Raw genomic sequence first — 6,444 nt, 5'->3', positions numbered from 1 at the left:
ATCATTTATACCTACTTCCACACAACCATCACCAAACACAACCATATCAAATTCCACTACAATTCCTACTCCACCTCATGACACTACACCAACCAACACCACACAACCCATTACTACTCAAGAAGAACCAACCATTACCTTTAACCCTTCCACTACTATACCACCATTATCCCATTTCTTCCCGGGTGCGGGTCCATCATATTCAAGCCATACCATAGCACCAATTTCGACCATTGTCCATGCTACTTCAACATTCAGACCATCGAACCAAGCGGGTTTTCAATATTCAACCCTTCCATTTGGGCAATCGTCGGGAATTCAAGGAGATGGATATGATGAAGGATTTGAGGAGTTTGACGGGTATGATCAGGATGGGTATGCTTACGGGGGTTATGGTGATCAAGGAGAATTCGGTTATGTGCAAAGTCAATCGCAAGGGATGGCAAGTGTCGGTGGAATGCCACAACAACAACTCATACCACAACACATTAGGCTGAGACCACAAGGGCCACCAATGCAACGCCCTATACCATTGCAACAAGTCCGGCCGCAACATGTGCAACCACAATTTCAAAGACCACCTCAACGCCCACTAATGCCGCAACAACAGTTTCAACAACCAATTGCACCACAAGGGCATGTACCAAGGCCAATGGGTCCTATTCCTCCAAGGGGTAGGTTCGGTGTACCAAGGAGGCACCTTAGAGAAAACGTGAGGGGCATCGAAGCACATTTTAGGCCGGTAATCACTCATAACCCTTCACCGGTAGTCATTCCTCACAATGATCAAGGGAGGACATTTGAAGTGAGGACCAACTCTTTGCAAAGTTTACCAAAATATAAGGGGTTAGCAACGGAGGAGCCTTACTTTCATTTGGAAGCTTATGACTCGATTTGTAACACTCTTGGGAGTCAAGGGTTCTCGGCTGACGATATTAAATTGGTATTGTTCCAATTTTCTTTTGAAGATAAGGCGAAAAAATGGTTCTACACATTGCCTTCGGCATCCATATATACATGGGGGGAGATGCAACAAACTTTCTTGGATGAGTTTTACACCGCCCAAAAGACCAACGATGCAAGAAAGGGGTTGAGAAGCTTCCAACAACAACATAGTGAGATGTTTCACGAGGCTTTTGAGCGTTTCAATATGATGATCAAAAATTGCCCTCACCATGGAATCGAATTGTGGGAATTGATGAATGCCTTCCACGAGGGGTTGAGTGCCGAAGATGCTCGTGATCTAATGTCCATTACCGGTGGGACTTTTGGTACAAATTATGAGAACGATGATTGGGAGTTTTTGGAGAGCATGGCAACTACATCTAAGAGAAAAGCTCAAGCATCAAGGAGAGCCCGACCGGCCATTTCCCGACCTCAAGTGCACGCCATAGATGATGGTAATGTTCAAACTACTAACCAAATTTATGATGTTTATGCTTTGTGTAATGAAATAGGTCATGCGGCTGAAAATTGCCAAGGGATGGTGGAAGGGCAATACGAAGAAGTCCATGCGGTTCAAGGTCAAGGAGGGGGTGGTAGAAACTACAACAACATGAACTCTAATACATACCACCTCCCTGGTTGAGGAACCACCCAAATTTTCGGTATGGGAACCCTTCAAATCAAGCTAACCCGAACTTTCAAGGTAGCCAAGGTAACTTGGGTTCACGCCAACCTTACAATAACCAAGGTGGATATCGAGGCGGGAACAACCAAGGTTATCAAAAGCAATATCAAACGGGTCAAGAACAAGGGGGGTCTTCGGGTGGAAACGAGATGATGGAGATGCTAAAGAGCATGCAAATGGAGATGCAAAAACGGAACCAACTCGATGAAGTTCGAATGCAAAAGGATGAGGTTCGTGACAAAAGCATCCAATCACTAACAACCCAAATGGGTCAATTAGCAACCGACGTGGCTGAATTGAAGAAAAACAAGGGTCAACTTCCTAGCGACACTAAGGTAAACCCTTCGCATGGTACGTCACGAGGTAATGTTAATGTTCATCATGTTAGTGTTTTAAGAAATGGAAAAGAGTTTAAAGCCAATTTATCACCCGAATTGGTTGAGGGGGTAGTTGAGGACATCACGGGTAATGATAGTGATGATGAAGTTTCACCGGTTAAACCAAAAGAATTAAATGTTAACAAACCGGGTTTGGGTGAAATGAAAAGAGTGAAAAAGTTGAGGGTGAACCGAGTCAAGTCCCTTTTCCGTCGGCTTTACTTGACCCGGGAAAGAAAAATTTTATTACATCGAGAGGTCCCCAAAAAGAAGAAATGTGGGACATGTTTAAACAATTTAAAATTAACCTCCCACTTCTTGATGCAATAAAACAAGTACCCGCCTATGCCAAATTTTTAAAAGAGTTATGTACACAAAAAAGGTAAAACAAGAAGAAAGTGCCTAAGCGGGTCGATTTAACCGGGCAAGTAAGTGCAGTTTTAAATGGGGAGCTTCCTCCTAAGCTCCAAGATCCGGGTACGCCATTGATTAACATACAAGTTGGTAATTTTCAAATGGCTAAGGCGTTGCTAGATCTTGGAGCCGGGGTTAGCATTTTACCGGGGGGCTTATATGACCAATATGATTTTGGTCCGTTAGCAAGGGTGGAGGCAACGATTGTTTTGGCCGATTTGTCTCATAAGCTACCTCGGGGTATGGTTCAAAATGTAATAGTAAAAATTGATGAGTTTTATTACCCGGTCGACTTTTTAGTCTTGGACTACTCGTCCGCGGACCCAAAACAACAACAAAACGTAATTTTGGGTCGGCCATTTTTGAGCACCGCACATGCTGTGATCGATTGTAGATTTGGTACGGTCGACATGACCTTTAGGAATCGAAAAATGCGTTTGAATGTTTTTACTAACAATTCTAATGCTAATGGTGTTGATGAGTGTTTCATGGCAGATATAGTTGACGGATGCAACCCGCATGAGTATGAGGAGGATGGTTTGGATGTTTTCCTGTGTGATTTTTCTGAACAGGTACATGCTTATGCACTCCGGGTTGAAGAGGAAAAGCAAGATGCAATGGCTTTGAAAGAAGGTAGACCACCATGGACTCATCAATTTGAAGGTTTACCGGCGGAGATAGATTCGGGTACTAAACCGTCGTTAGTGGAACCGCCAAAGTTGGAACTTAAAGACTTGCCGAGCCACTTGAAGTATGCATTTTTAGGGGATAATGACACTTTACCGGTCATTATTGCCTCTAATTTGGAGTTGGCACAAGAGCAAGCGTTGTTGGAAGTTTTGAAAGAGAACATGGGAGCTATCGGATGGATGATTGCCGATCTCAAAGGAATTAGTCCATCCATTGTCATGCATAAGATCATTACCACTGAAGATGCAAAGCCGACACGAGAAGCTCAAAGGCGATTGAATCCGAACCTACGGGAGGTAGTTAAAAAAGTGGTAATTAAATGGTTGGATGCGGGAATTATTTATCCGGTTTTCGGATAGTGCTTGGGTGAGTCCCACCCAAGTTGTGCCTAAGAAGGCTGGCATTCAAGTAGTCAAAGATGAAAGTGGTGAACAAATTGCCACCCGACCGGTTACCGGGTGGCGTGTATGTATTGACTATCGGAAATTGAATGCCGCCACTTCTAAGGATCATTTCCCGCTACCTTTCATTGACCAAATTATTGAAAAATTATCGGGTCAAAAATATTACTGTTTTTTGGATGGGTATTCGGGTTACAATCAAATCGCAATACACCCGGACGACCAACACAAGACCACCTTCACTTGTCCATATGGCACCTTTGCCTTTCGGCGGATGCCATTTGGCTTGTGCAATGCTCCTGCAACTTTCCAACTATGTATGATGAGTATTTTCTCGGACATGGTTGGGGAGTCGCTTGAAGTATTTATGGATGACTTCTCCATTTTTGGCACTAGTTTTGATGCTTGTCTCAACGAATTACAAAAGGTGTTAAAAAGATGCGTTGAGAAAAACTTAGTGCTAAGTTAGGAGAAAAGTCATTTCATGGTGCAAGAGGGCATTGTGTTGGGTCATGTAATTTCTGAAAGGGGGATGGGGGTGGATAAGGCAAAAATACGGGTAATATCATCTTTGCCACCTCCGAAAACTGTTAAGGGTGTAAGGTCATTCTTGGGACACGCGGGTTTTTATAGACGTTTCACTAAAGGATTTAGTGTTATCACTAAGCCTTTGTGCAACTTGTTATTAAAAGATGTCCCATTTGATTTTACTAACGAGTGTATGCAAGCGTTTATTGTTTTGAAGGAACATTTGGTCAAAGCTCCTATCTTGCAACCACCAGATTGGTCGAAGCCGTTCGAGATAATGTGTGATGCAAGCGACACCACTATTGGTGCAGTTTTGGGTCAACGGGTTGATAGAAAGCCGGTGGTGATTTACTACGCGAGCAAGACTTTATCCGAAGCACAACTTAATTACACCACAACCGAGAAGGAATTATTAGCGGTGGTGTATGCTTTGGATAAGTTTCGCTCGTATATTTGGGGGAGCAAAGTGGTGGTTTATTCGGATCATAGTGCGGTCCGGTATTTGATGGAGAAAAAGGACGCGAAGCCTCGTTTGATTCGGTGGGTATTATTGTTACAAGAGTTCGATTTAGAAATCCGAGACAAAAAGGGAAGTGAGAATGTAGTGGCGGATCACTTGTCTCGGATTCCGGTAGAAGGGATCGATGATGTTAGTGAAATCAATGAAAGTTTTCCCGACGAGCAACTCTTAGCCGTTTCCACCTTTGTTGCACCGTGGTATGCTCATTATGTCAACTACTTAGCCACGGGTGCCATCCTAAGTCATTGGACCAAGAAGCGCCGACAACAATTTATGGTTCAAGTGAAGGAATATATTTGGGATGAACCGGATCTTTTCAAGATTGGACCAGATCAAGTTATACGAAGGTGTGTGCCCGAGACAGAAGTGTTGGAAATTTTGACCCATGCTCATTCGTCTGCATGTGGGGGTCATTTTAGTGGGCACAAAACAGGCTATCGGGTTCTTTCATGTGGGTTTTATTGGCCCACAATTATCAAGGATGCATGTGAGTTCGCTAGAAATTGCATAAATTGTCAAAAAATTGGAAGTATCTCGAAGAGGGATGAGATGCCATTACAACCAATCTTGGTTGTAGAGATATTTGATGTATGGGGTATAGATTTTATGGGTCCTTTCCCGAATTCGAATGGCTTCCTATACATTTTGGTAGCGGTGGATTATGTCTCGAAGTGGATTGAAGCAATTGCAACACGAACAAACGACCATTCGGTTGTTTGTAAATTTGTTCAATCCAACATTTTCTCTCGTTTTGGCATCCCGCGGGTTATTATAAGTGATGGTGGTTCGCATTTCAAGAACTTCAACTTTGGGAAATTATTGAAGAGGTATAGCGTGAATCACCGGATTGCCACACCTTACCATCCGCAAACGAGTGGACAAGTCGAAGTGTCCAACCGTCAAATCAAAGAAATTCTCATGAAGACGGTAAGAACGGATAGGAAGGATTGGTCGAGTAAGTTAGACGATGCATTGTGGGCATACCGAACGGCCTACAAGACTCCTATTGGCACAACGCCTTACCGGATGGTGTATGGAAAGGGTTGTCACTTGCCAATGGAGCTAGCACATCGAGCACATTGGGCAATTAAGACGGTAAACGCGGATTATGACGAGGCGGGGAAGTTGAGAAAGTTGCAATTAAGCGAAATAGAAGAGATTCGGGACGAGGCGTATGAATGTGCATCGGCTTATAAAGATAAACTCAAAAAGGTGCATGATGCAAAATTGCGGAAGAAAACATTTGAAGTGGGTCAAAAAGTTTGGTTGTATAACTCAAGACTCAAAATGTTCGCGGGCAAGCTTAAAAGCAAATGGATGGGCCCATACGTCATTCGGGGAGTTGGAAGGTTTGGTGACGTAGACATCCAAGACGAGCAAACACTGAAACAACAAACGGTGAACGGTCACCGGTTGAAGCCATACTTGGAGGGAAACGACATCAACAACTTGGAGCTTGATAAAGCGGGCTACATCTTGCGCCCGGTCGATGAGGAACAACCATGAGAGGCCCAGGTTTGGTAGTGTAAATAGTAGTGTTTTGTTTTGTTTTGTATAGTTTGCACAATTACCGTATTTCCTTGAAATCCGTGTTTGAAACAAGTGTGGGGATATTCGGGTCACGAATTATTCTAACATTGTGTTGAGGACAACACGGGACTTTCGAGGGGGTAGGGTGATTTTTACACATTTTAGAAAAATTTAAAAACATAAAAAAAAACTTGAAAAATATAAAAATATGCATAAAAAACAGCATTTTGCAGCAAATCATATGTGCCCAGGTGCCACCATAATTTACGGTGACACCGTAGCTTACGGTGGACCTGGAAGACGTAAGGGTCGCTCCGTTTCGGTATATACATAAAAAAAATAAATAATAAAACA

The 6,444-nt window shown here is 43.2% G+C and overlaps 1 non-coding gene across 1 annotated transcript; it reads right to left on the bottom strand.

The window, feature by feature from the left end:
* Positions 1–1,076: 1,076 nt before the first annotated feature.
* Positions 1,077–1,182, bottom strand: LOC118491939. The gene has a single exon (XR_004892384.1). It is a non-coding gene; the product is annotated as a small nucleolar RNA R71 (small nucleolar RNA).
* Between the last annotated feature and the right edge of the window lie 5,262 nt (positions 1,183–6,444).

The sequence above is a fragment of the Helianthus annuus genome, chromosome 4 (genome assembly GCF_002127325.2).
Source record: "Helianthus annuus cultivar XRQ/B chromosome 4, HanXRQr2.0-SUNRISE, whole genome shotgun sequence".
NCBI lineage: Eukaryota > Viridiplantae > Streptophyta > Magnoliopsida > Asterales > Asteraceae > Helianthus > Helianthus annuus.
Note: the sequence above shows the minus strand (reverse complement) of the source record. Positions and strands in the feature narration are given on the sequence as shown.